Below are 13,512 nucleotides of genomic sequence, written 5' to 3' on the forward strand. Positions count from 1 at the left end.
CACGCCAGTACAATGATTCCCCACCAGGGGACTATAATCAAAGGATGGGTGCAACCCGCTCCCCTCCACAAATAAATCAAGAGTTCAGAAACCATCCCAACCGGTATCAATCACCTGAGAGGTATCAGAATAGATCCAATCAGGGGGAAAACAACCAATATCGACCTAGGCCACAGAAAGAGGATCCTAGAGAGATGGAAAGGTTCCAGTGCCTTGAGGCCCAAGTGAAAATGTTAGCTGAGCAAATAGGAAAGCTCTATACAGCGCAAAAACAACCTTCCAAAGAGGGGGCTGATGGCCATAGCAATGACCGGGGGGCTTCCGAAAAGTGACTAAGTACTCATGATAATCGCAGTGCCAAAATGACAGATTGCTCTGATATAATTTTGCATGACAACTCTGAGGTGACTAATGGATTAAAAATGAAAGTACAAGTAAATGAAATTGTGATAGAAAGTGCAAATACTTCTAAAAAAGAGGTACGGTTTAACTTAGAGCTAAATAAAACAGTAAAGATTTGCACAAATGAAAAAGAAACATTAGGAATTCCAAAAGAACAAAGGGACAGATTTAAGAAAAATGACTCATGCATGGGGAATACCAGTGAACAGGGAGTAAGTGGGGATGCCATAGCTCCTTCCCTGGGCAAGCAAAACAATGACCAAACACAGACAGAAAAAGGAAATACTCACAAGGAGGGTACAAGTCAATCACCTGAAGAATTCTTTGAGCCACATATTTTTGAAGAGGCTGAAAGGGCTGGTATTACACTAAATGATCACAAATGCACAGAATTGAAAAATGACAAATTGCTGAATGATGTTGTTACACATGTTCAGTTGGGAGGTTGTAATGTGGTCTCTGATGTTACCCAGATGGATGGGCGAACAGTGGCCACACTCCAAAAAACCTCTGAACATGGAGAAATGAATAAAATATCTCGCACAGAAATGGGTAAAAAGGAGGGAAAAATGTCTTTTCATTTACCAATGTGCTTAGCCAAAAGTGAAAAAGACCTGAGAAAGGTGAGCCCTGAAATCAGTAAGAATTCACATTTCTTATGTGTATTAGAGGAAGTTGAGGACAGATATTATGCACCCATCACTGTAGAAGAAAAATGCCACACCTTCGCTATGATTGACACTGGCGCACAGGCCACAATTATGTCCAAGGAGCTGGTAAAGAGTATCAATGAAGGGAGGCCTCCACAGAGTCAGATCACAGTGAAGGCAAATCAAGGCCCAGTGCATAACTTTAATGGGGAGGAGGTGCCCATCATAGGTGTAACTGAAGTTGACATAAAAATAGGAAAGCACAGAATGAAACAAGAGGTATTGGTCACATCTATTTGTGAAATTCCATTTCTGATGGGGACAGATTGCCTGAAAAGATTGTCTCCTCTCATAGATGGGGTGAATGGAGTGCTGTGGTCCTTAACCAAAAAACCATTGAGGCCTAAGAAACTAAAATCACAAAACAGCAATATAAAAGAATGTCACACCGTTGCCAAAACAAATGATGCTGTGGAGGTATATCTCCAGAATAGCTGCATACCTAGTGTCACTGTTATATTAATGTGTCAAGACAAAGATCAGAGCGACAATGAAAAACTACCTGTACAAATATACTTGGACCCAAGGAAAGATTGGCAGACTGCCATAGACGAACACACATTACGTTTCTATTTAAAAGAGAAAACATGCAAACAGAATATTGTTCCTAAAACAGATTCAGAAAAACACATTACCACTCTGGCAGAAATACACATGGAAGATGAGCAACCATGGGTTCACGTTGGTATAAATGATTATCTTAAAACAATAAAAGCCACTTTAGCGCTTGAACATGAAAGGAGTTTCATTAATGAGAAATTGTTGCAAAAAATTATGGAGAGGGAAGAAATCCCGAAATTTAGGATTAAAAACCAATATGTTTCTGGGTTGGACAGTCCAGACTTTGAAAACCGAATTGCAGGCAGATGCATGCTTAAAATTAGCATTGGGCAGAAAATAATTTACCATAATGTATGGATAGTGAGTGGAGCACAAAATGAATTTTACATGGGCAATGACATCATGCACAGAATGTGTATGGTGTTAGATTTCCTTAATCAAAAAATATGGTCACGCCTAGGTGGGCCGGCACCTGAATTTGAAGACAAAAGAAGGGCTTATCATTGTGCACAACTGGTTCCTTATGCAGTCGAATTACAAATGAGGAAAGATACTATTATTCCTGCATTTACAAAACAGTTTGCAATAACACTGAAATGCAAAAATGGACAGCAGATGAAAGGCTCTGATGCATTTGTATGCCTGAATGAATCCATAAAACAGCAAGGCCTGGATTATGAATACATTCCATTGGTAGACATTGGTGAGGGATCTGTAAAAATCATGGTAAATAATAAAGGTTGTCAGGATATTCATTTAGAGGAAAACTCCCCATTAGGAATGGCCATACAAAAATCACATTATACGGCAGATTTAAATAACATGGTGATTGGGAATATTCCTGAAAAATATGTAGATGCCAAGGGCGAGTTGCCAGAACACCTGGACTCTCAACCCAAAGGAATATTTAAAATTCATTCTGTGTATCCTTATGATTCAAATGAGACAGTGTGCTGCCATCAAGAGGATTGCATAATATTTAATTTAAATGAAAATGAAACAGGAAATCAGCCCATTGAAGTGGAAGCTGATATGCCAAAATATTTAAAAGTGGCAGCTCTACAAAAAGACACAGCCACACAGTTAGAGGAAAGCGCTGAGATTCCTTTACCAGAAGAGTTTCCAGAATTTTCCAGAATGGTAGAAGAGCAGATCTCCTTAGCGGATGCATGTGACAGCGATGAGGATCGAGACGACCTGAGGGAAATATTTATGGAGTTTAAGGATGTATTTGCAAAAGATGCTTATGATTGTGGTTTAACTGATTTACATGTGGCCACACTACCAGAAGGTTGTAGCAGAAATCCAGTGTTTGTACGCCAGTATAGACTACCGCTGGCATGTTTAGAATCATTGGCAGAGATTATTAAAAATTTGGAATCACGGGGAATAATTAGGCCCATTCATAGCACATCCAATACGCCTATTTTAGGTGTGTTAAAGCCAAATGGTCAATGGCGGCTGTGTGCAGACTTAAGAGAGTTAAATAAAAGAGTACCAGTATCTAGATGGCCACTACCATTCATTGATCAGGGCCTAGCTCAGATACATGGTTCAAATGTATTTACCACATTAGATCTCACATCTGGATATTGGTGTGTGCCATTGGCAGAGGAGATACAACACCTATTTTCCTTTACATTTGACAGGACTCAATATGCCTGGCTTAGAGCTCCGTTCGGGTACATCAATAGTGGGAGTGAATTTGGCATATTTTTGAGAAAGGCCATGCCAGATGCAGCGGAAAGAGGAACAATAGTTTATGTGGATGATGTCCTGATAAAAAATGAAAACCTTAAAAGCCATTTTGATGAAATAAGACATGTGCTTGGCCAATTGCAGAAAGCAGGCGCCAAAGTATCTTTGCAAAAAGCACAATGGTGCAAGAAAAAAGTGAACTTTCTAGGGCATGAAGTGACTGAACATGGGCTAAATCCACAAAGGAGGAAAATAGAGGCCATACAAAGATTAAAAGATCCTAAAAATGTGAAAGGAGTAAAAAGTTTATTAGGGATGACAGGCTATAACAGAAAGTTCATTGAGAATTATGCAGAAATCACTCAACCATTGACTAAACTGCTTAAACTAAATACTCCCTGGAGATGGGAAAGAGAGCAGTCTGATGCAGTGGCTAGATTGAAGGAATGTCTTGTAAAGGCACCGTGTTTAGCATACCCCATAAAGGACAGGGATTTCTTTATAGAAATAGGCTTTTCTGAACATTGTATGTCAGCAGTGTTATCACAAAAACACGATTTGAATCACAAAACCATTGCATATGCAAGTAAGGCATTTTCCCAAGTTGAAATGAAATTTAATGAATGTGAAAAGGCCCTATTAACCACTGTGTGGGCGCTACAACATTTTCGCCCCATTGTTCAGGGAGAAAAGGTGATTATTGAAACAAATCATCAACCTTTGCAATTTTTAGAGAGTAAAAGAATTAGATCAGGCAATCTAGCGCAATCCAGAATCACTTCATGGACGCTGGCATTACAAGGTTTTCCCGTAGAAGTAAGATATGGACAAAATAAAAAGAGCCCAATTGCTCAAGGGTTAGCTGACTTACATGACTGTGCAGCTGAACAAATAACAAATGAAATGGATGTGGAAGCTAGTTTACAGGAATTTGAACAATCACCACACAAAGCTTTTGATGAAAAAACATGCAAGGATTTGCCAACTGTTTATGTGGATGGTTGTGCTTTTCACATTGAAAATGACAGTAATAAACAATTAGTGGCAGGAATAGGAAATGTCTGGTTGAAATGTGAAGGCGTTCCTAGTATAGGGATGAGTATTGGAGATAGGAGCAGTCAGGTGGCGGAATTGGCAGCCATCTATAAAGCAATTGCTACTGCAGTTGATAAAAAGTTCAGTGAAATTGTCCTGGTGACTGATTCTGACTATGCACGGAATAGCTTTGTGGAGTATTTGCCTGGTTGGAAAGCAAGAGGCATGGTTACATACAACAAAAAGCCACTTAAACATGGAAAAATGATACAAGCCATAGACAAATTGGTGTCAGAAAATAATTTAACAATATACTGGAGAAAAATTCGTGGGCATTTAAAAACACCAGGAGAGGATAAGGAGGGAAATGATAAGGCAGACCATCTGGCTAAGATTGGGGCTGTGATAGGAGAATTGCTACCTATTGATTATTTAATGGGTGAAATACAAATTGATGCAGTCACACGTTCTAAAGCACCAAAGGAGGTAGATCAACCGGTGGTGCAGTGGAGTCATGACACGCCAGACCAAGATTTGATTGAGGCACAAAAGAATGATCAAATTTTGTGAATCTATTATAATCATTTGATAGATCCTGAACAAAATCCTGTAACAGAAAAAGATTGTATGGGAAAAGAAGAGTTGAGGGTGTTATTAAAGAACAAAACACGAATTAGATTACAGGATGGGCTCATGATTAGAGAGTCCATAACAGGGCAAATACAGTGGGTAGTACCCCTTTCATTCAGAGGACTAATGCTACACCATGCACACGATGCCATAACTGCAGGCCATAGAGGTTCACAAAAAACATTAGAAATACTAAAAGATTATGCTTACTGGCCTCATATGTCCCAAGATGTGGAATTATATACTAGAGGATGTCTAGTATGCGCCCAATTTAAACCTGCTTCACCAATGCATAGAGCACCATTGATGAAAAGAGGCCTAACTCTCCCATGGTCAGATTTGCAAATAGACTATGTAGGTCCTTTAAAAAGGTCGAGCAGGGAACACTGTTATATTTTGAGTGTGGTATGTTTGATGTCAAAGTGGATTGAATGCATTCCTGCACCAGATTGTAGTGCGCAAACAGCAGCCACATTGCTGGTGAACCATGTGTTCTCAAGGTTTGGGTTGCCACAAAGAATTGAGTCAGACAGAGGAAGTCATTTCACAAGTGCTCTAATGAGTAAGGTATGGCAAATACTAGGTGTGAAAAGGAAACTACATATCGCATATCGGGCGGCGTCTTCAGGTACAGTTGAAAGAAGCAATAGGTCTGTTGTGGATATTTTAAAGAAATTTGTGGCAGAAGCAGGTTCCAGCTGGGATTTGCGTTTACCATTGGTTTTGATGGCAATCAGGTCGACTCCTGCCAAAGCAACAGGTGTTAGCCCCCATGAGGTCTTAACAGGTAGAAAAATGGTGTTACCACAACACCTACTATACAGAACACATGAGCAAACTCTAGTGAGTGCATCCACAGTTCATGAATATATTGATGAACTGAGGAGGCATTTGCAACATGCATTTGCTTTTGTGCAGAGAAATCTGGAAAGAGCTGCTGACAGTGCAAAGTCATATTATGATAAAAAGACATCAGTAAAGGAATACAATGTAGGGGATCAGGTGTACAAGTTTCATTTTGGAAAAAGTAAACAGAAAAATTCTAAATTTCTAGCAGCCTGGCAGGGGCCATTTCGAATTATAGATAAAGTCTCTCCTGTAGTGTATAAAATTTTGAAAAATGAAGGTGAAACAGCAATAGAGCAGTTTGTCCATGTAAATCAAATCAAACCATGCCATCCCAGACATGAGATCAGGCAGCTTGAGCATGTGGAAACGGATAGAGTCCCTTGAGAAAATAAATGGGTGTAATCAGGAGGCAGTGACAAAGAAGTTAAAAAAAAGTTGATTGTTATGATGGCACATAAACACTGTAATATATGTAAAAATATATAATATAAATAAATAAATAAATAAATAAATAAATAAATAAATAAATAAATGCACATATAACGGAAGCTCGTGGTTGGTGTGCAGAGAGAAAGTGTATTAAATATTGAATGCTGTTTTATATATGCTTGTTTTCTTTTAACTTGTGTTTAATTTCAGAAAAAAAAAAAAAAAAAAAGAAAAGAAATATTTTTACCAAGCATGTTTTCTTTTTGGCAAAAGGATGAAGTTAGTATTGTGCTATGTACTTATTCTGTTTATTTTCTATTTTGATTTAGACAATTAACATTATTTGGTCGGAGGTTCCGGGATTAGAGGCCACGGGAGACGATGGAGTCCTGGAGTCCCCTGGATGAAGACCAAAAGATGCCTGCCTCCAGGTGGAGGTGAAGACAAAATAACCGGAATGCCAAAAGAGATGACTACTGTGGATTCAAGATTGCCAAGATGAAAGAGTACTCGAATGAACCGAATAACATCGCTGGTCGGGACATACCAAAAGAGACAAAACAAAAGTTCCGGCATATGAAGTTCCACGTATTTATTATTTTAATTATTTATTTTAACTTGTTATATTACTTATTTGTTTTAGTTAGTTGTTTTATTTCATTGTTTTTAATTGACTTGGAAAATTTAAACTTAAAGTAATGCCACTTCCACTGAGAAGGCAAATGTGGAACATTTTATGAACTGATGGACTCAGATGAAATGTTGATTGCAAATTTTCATTGATGCACATGAATATTCATTTTGTTGGATTGCTATATTGTAAAAAAAAAAAATAGAACAAGTTGTTTTTAGGAATTGGCTTGGATTATAGCCAAGTTCTAAAAACAAAAGGAGGGTATATGTAAGGATATTTGGCGTGTTACAGTACAGAGTACAGCAATACTGCACAAGTAGCAACATTTTTTTTTTGCAGCACCACCACCACAAGGGTGCGGTGCATTGCTATATGGGTTAGCAGATTAACAAGGAAAGACAGACTATTCAGTCAAAAACGATTTTAACATATAAGATGCAAATCTATTTTTACAGTTAAAAGCACACGTGTTCATTTAAAAATGCACACTATTTTTCACCTGAAATGCCTATATTGCTAGAGACACATTTGAAAATTAACAGCTAACCTATTAACCATTAACCTGACTAATAAAACCTTATTTTAATATAACCCACTAATAAAATGTGTTCTCCACTGCAGAATTAGGCATACTCTGAAAACCATTTAAATGTGTGTGCAGATTTTTTCTCTTCTCTTCTCTGCCTGATTCTCCGTGTTTTTGTGCACAGTAACTGCAGGAAGGAGGAAGTCAGATTTGCAACAATTGCAAATGTATAAGCGAAGCTATTGTTGAAGAGTAGGAGGATGAGAGATGATGGATTTCATTGGGACACGTCATACAGAGGGCTGAGAGGAAAGTTTTAGTGGGCAGTATCAGGGAAAAAGACAGGAGACATCTTTCTGCACTACTGGGGAGAAGACCTGGCTGTGGGGTCCTGACTGAATGCAGATTCCGGTGTCCTGCTGCAGTCGAGACTGAAGAGAGCTGAAAGAAAAACCTTTCCACTGGCTGAGGCATTCCTATCTGAAAAAGCTGAGAATTCCAGGCAATGACCCCGGCTTGAGAAGGCAAGCGTTCCTTTTTGCTGGAGTTAATCCAAGAGAGCCACATTCACAAAGAGAACAACTGAAGAACACTCAGATAAGGTAATTACCTAAGCGTGGGAGCCGGGTGTGTGCACGAAAATATGCAGTCAGTGTAGGATTCCTGTGCGTGTCTTAATCAAATACCAATGTTGCAATTTGAGTTCTGTTCTCCGCCACGCTCTTTGCAGTGTGACATAGAAAATGCTTTTACTGTACCATTTTATTTATTTCTGTAAAGAATGAGATTATGTCTAAATGCAACTTTTATAATACAGAAAATATTTGAAAACAGACGGGTGGTTTATTTTCTATTTACCATTACAATGCCAATGATGTGGGGAGATTTTTAAACAGTGCAATGGTCATTTTAAGACAGATGTGTGTATGTCAGAATCAGTATGAATAATTGTGAGTAACTGTAGCATAACTTGTTGGAGGTACATGAGCCAACGGGAAGAGAGACTCTCCGAACATAGCTCCCTACCGTATATAAGGTAGTGGAAATTACCACAAGACTACCACATATAGCTCTCTGTCGTAAATAAGTCAGTGAGTTTGCCCATGGTGGCACACCAACACTATCACTGGAAATGTGGTATTCCTAGAATGCAGGTCTGAGGTCTCTCTAGTGATCACACGAAAAATCTAAGCAAAGATAAGGGATTCTGGACATTGGGGCCACAAATAAAACAAGGGAATTATGCTCACCAAAATACCACCAACCACGTATACCAAATATGCAGGTCTGGGTGCTGAAATAATGCATGTCCATTGTATTATTGTTGCACATGGCCAAATCTGAATACAAAGAGTGATTATTGCTAAGTTATTTTTCGGCGGTAATAAAATACCGTCAGGCCCCAAATCTCCACAAAATACCCTACAGTGCTCATACTGAAGCATAGTGATGGATACCTCAGTCATGGCTAATTCTGCCTCATTTACTATGAGTTGCTCTCCAAGTGATTATTGGATTCCTCTTTGCGAAGATTCACTACTCTCAGAAGTGTCTACAGTTAGCTGCACTTAAGGTTCTTCTTCTTGTTGGCGTACACTGTCCAATATGGTTTTGTACTGTATAAAGTTTTCATCTGTAAATGTACATTCAGTGACTTTGAAAGCATCTTCATAGGAGGTGTAAGTGGCTAATAAATCTTCCATGTACAAGCACAAGGCTTCTAAAGTACTACTTCTGTTTAGGTAGTATGTGTCCAATAAGTTGTTCTTCAAAATTTCCTGGCTGTTGGGATCTCATTTGGCTATTGTGTGTATGTCTTCGTACGATTTAAGTAATCTTCTTATGGATGCAGCAGGCCCAATGCTTAGCCACACTATGTTATCAGATTTCCCATACAAGGCTTTGCCAGTTAAGCGGTCAGCAGCTTCGTAGCTGACACATTCTCTATGGGACAGCATTTTAATAGCAAGGCTGTACAATTTTTGTGACAGTGTTTTGTCAAAGGATATGTCATCCCGGAGGTCTGTGAGCTCTGTTTTCTCTGCTTTGGTTAAGTAGGTGGTGGCATATCGTGCAACAGCAGTGGAATTGTCTGCAATGTACTGTACATCAACATTGACATTCCATATGTGGGCAATAATGGCATTATAATCATTGATGTACTTTGATGCTTCACTCCTTTTTATGCAGTATGTGTTTTTAGGAGATTTTCCTTTCCTTCCTCTTGTTTAAACTGGTCTAGGGAAACCAAAGCAGCATTTGGTGTAGTATTTGCCTCTGTTCTTATATTTTTGTTGATGATACTTGCCACACTTGTGTCTTTGGAATTGCAAAATGTGTGCTTGTAGGTCACTATGAAAGGGATTTTGCAAGTGACATATTTGTGAATGAACTGCAAAACAGTTTCATCACTTTCCTCACCAAATTTAGGAGCATTTTCTTAACACAAAAGCATGTGGATGTGTGGTGCTCCTCTAGCTTGATATTCTTTTTTTCCAAAAGAAGTGTTCAACTTCTCTGAGGGGAGGAAGTGCTTTATTGCAAATGAAGTGCAGCATGGCAAGGAAGCAATGATGAAAGTAGCGTGCAACATTTACTGGATCGAGAGAGCACAGCTCTCCTGGTGTTTTCATGTCTACACCCGTTTTGTTTTTATTTCCTATGCCTAGGAAAGTGTGCAATTCTTCCCATGCATACTCAGCACAACTTAAAGTGACAAACCATGTGGGAGGGAAAAGGTTGCATAGCATATACCGCACATCTACGTGCCATCAGAATCAGTACTCTTCCATACCACGCATGTTTGCCAAGAGATTTGTAACACTTGACTGTAAAACTTTGTCCTTCTCTTGCACCTTTTCAAGTAGTTGTGTAGCAGACATGTTTTGGAAATTGCAGCATGTTTTTAATGTGTGGCTTGCCGCATTTGCTATGTTTCTAGTGCATTGTCTATGGTGTCATTGGAGTGCAGTGGGTGAATTGTATAATGGACTAAAATACTGGAGGCTGCACTATGATCTAGACGTTCAAATTGGCAACTTGTTGGGGAGTCCTGAATAATTTCAGTTGTTTCTCTCAGGTTTTCTTGAACGTGTATTTCCTTGTAGTATTTATTGTTTTCTTTATGGTACTGCAATGCCTCTCTAACTTTGGTTAAGACCACTAGGTGTTGCCAAATTATTTTGTCTTTTGTAGGTACACCATTTACCAGGATAATCAAAGATTTGTGTATTGGCCTTTGCCCTCATAGAGTGTCTACATTCTCTTTGAGATCTAATGGTAAATAGAATACTTTACCATGAATGCCTTTCAGTAATTCGGTGGGAGGGAATTTTGCAGTTTTTGGTTGAAGACATATTATTGCTTGAAATGGTCCACTGTTTGTATTATAATGCTCTCATACAAATTAAGCTGCTGCAGTGTGTTTGGCAGTGGAAATAATTCCACATTATTACTAATTGCCTGTGAAGGCCTTTGGTTATTGTCAAGTTTTGCAGTGCAGTAAGTGTACAGAATGGAGGTCTTGGTAATGTGGTACTTTTCTTCTGCTAGAAGGTACAGAGCTAATAGAAACCATTGGGACTCCTCATTGCCTTCTTTTTTCTGAATTATATCTATAGTTTTGATGTTCTTTTTATAGAAAGTTCTATGACAACACACACATACTTGGTTTGGCATTTCAGTAGAAGTGCTTTTGAACTTTTGTATTTCTTTGCTGTATGTGTGATATAAAAAGTTTATAGCTGCACTGTTTTCAGTACTGTTGTCTGAAAATGTTGGAGTGTGTAAGGGCTCTTCAGTTCCATAGTATTTCCTTTGGATGTGCTCAATTTCATCGAGCACCTGTTTGGCTGTACCGTGTAGGAGAATATCATTTACATGCTGAGTGCTAAAGCTGGAGTTTTTGCATAGTACAGTTTGTAAACTAGATTTCAGACTGTTGAATCGTGGGTTGCTAACATTTTAATATGGTGGAAGGTGCTTTTGCAAGCTGGTCCATAAATACAGGCTAAGGAATGTCCTTGTATTCCAGTGTAGTTGCGCACTGGACAGGAGTCCATAGTTTTTAGTATTTTCATTTTTCTTTTGTCATTGGCTTTGACATACTGATTGAGGAATTGCTGCAAATTTTTGATTAGGCATTAGCGAACGTTGCACATTCATGTGCAAGGCCATTTGTAGGTGAGGCGTGTTGATTTGGTGGATTGGAGAGTGACATCTAAGTTTGATGGGGATATTTCTGAAAGCAGTATGGTATTGTGTATCTTTTCAAACCCTCATCCACTCTGATGTAAGGCAATTTGGTTAGTTTATTGTTGTTTGTATGATTCTTCATTGTAGTATGGCTCTGTGTTGGTGGTGTGACTCCACTCACTTGTACAGATGTGGCCAAAGGTATCTATGCTCACATTGTGTTTGTTTTGAAGTAGTGCTTGCAATTTACCAATTAATCTTGTTAGTGGTTTTATTTTCTTCAAAATTACTATAAACAATGTCTGCTTCACGCTTATAGAACTGTCTACAAGAGCTTCTAGGATGTCTTTTCTGCTGTAGGTTTTGAGGGATGAGTGTGATTTCTGCCCTCTACTTTTAAGGTTCTGAAGGACTCTGTGGTGGAACATTTTTTGTAAAATTACTTTTTTATAATGCTTGCTTGTGATTACATTACCATGTGCACATGCTCAGTTACCACTAGTGTGCATTGTACTGTATTTAGTGGTTTCCTTTACATTCTCACATTTTGCCAGATCACCTACACTGTCTTTATTGGTAGATGCATCCGTTTTCCTTAATTACTGAATTACTTCTTCTCCTTCACCTTTCTGTTCGCGTTGAGCTTGCAGTGGATGGCTGCTTTCTGTGTTTTTAGGTTGTGTGGCTATCTTCCTGCATTGCTTTCTATGGAATTGCCATTTGGTAGGCATTGTGTAATAGCTGTTGGCCAAGAAAGGGAAGTGTGGGTTTTCAAATGTTCACATGTATATGTGTCCTATGTGCGTCAGCGGGTGAATGGGAAGGTAGGCAGCTGTTTAACTGCAAGTGTGTGGCTGTGCAGTGGGGTGTAAGGTTAGGTTGGAGACACTATGTTAGTATGTGGACATTATTCTAATGGTGGCAACATAACAAACACTTTGGACCTGTAGAGGTAGGATTTGTAAGAATGAAGTACATACTGCTGGATGGGCACACATCTATATGCTACAATACAGCAATAGTGCATTTGTTTAGTAAGACATACACGAGTATGCTGGTATTGTACTTACTTTGTTGATTGTAGAGTGTAGGTATATTGTAGGCTGTATTTTGAAGTGCACACTCCAGTGGCTATCCAGAGACAGGTGGGTACTGCTACTGTATAAGAAGATGGTTAGAAAATATGTTGGCTAATGACATAGTGCATACATTTGTAAATTACATTCTTTAAAACTATGGGGGATGTCTTGGCAGAAAGATGAAGCGTGTGTGTATAAATAGAAGGTGCACAATATGAAGGGCGCTTGGGAGCATGTTTGTTAAGGGATTAGGTGGGCTATTTGGGAGTTTAGTGTATCACTTGTTATAAAAATCGTGTGTGTATTAGTGTAGGCCTATTTACTTGAAACATGCAGTACTGCGCATTGGGGAAGGATGAGACAAACGGCACAAAGCACAATGTTTTTGGGCGTCCATTTGCATACAGTTCTTTGCATATGTACGCTTAGTACATGAGTGCAGGCATTGCTTGGGGGTTTTAATTTCATTATGCACATTTACGAATGTTACTGTTGTGAATGTGGCAATACCTTTTGTTATTGCTTAACTGCTGCGATTTAATGGTAGGTGATGAGAGACATAACAGTGCAAGTTTTGAGTATGTTATGGAGATTTACTCCTAGGTACACTGTTGCTATGCACATATAACACAGTTGGCACTGTATTGTATAAAAAACATGGATACCTACAGGGTCTGGTGATGGGTAGCGATGCTGATGTTTGTGGGTGCAGAACGTATAGATTGTTGAACAATACTTTCCTGTGCAGGCACTTTTGATTTACAA

Source organism: Ambystoma mexicanum, chromosome 10 (genome assembly GCF_040938575.1).
Source record: "Ambystoma mexicanum isolate Mex_15411 chromosome 10, UKY_AmexF1_1, whole genome shotgun sequence".
Taxonomy (NCBI): Eukaryota; Metazoa; Chordata; class Amphibia; order Caudata; family Ambystomatidae; genus Ambystoma; species Ambystoma mexicanum.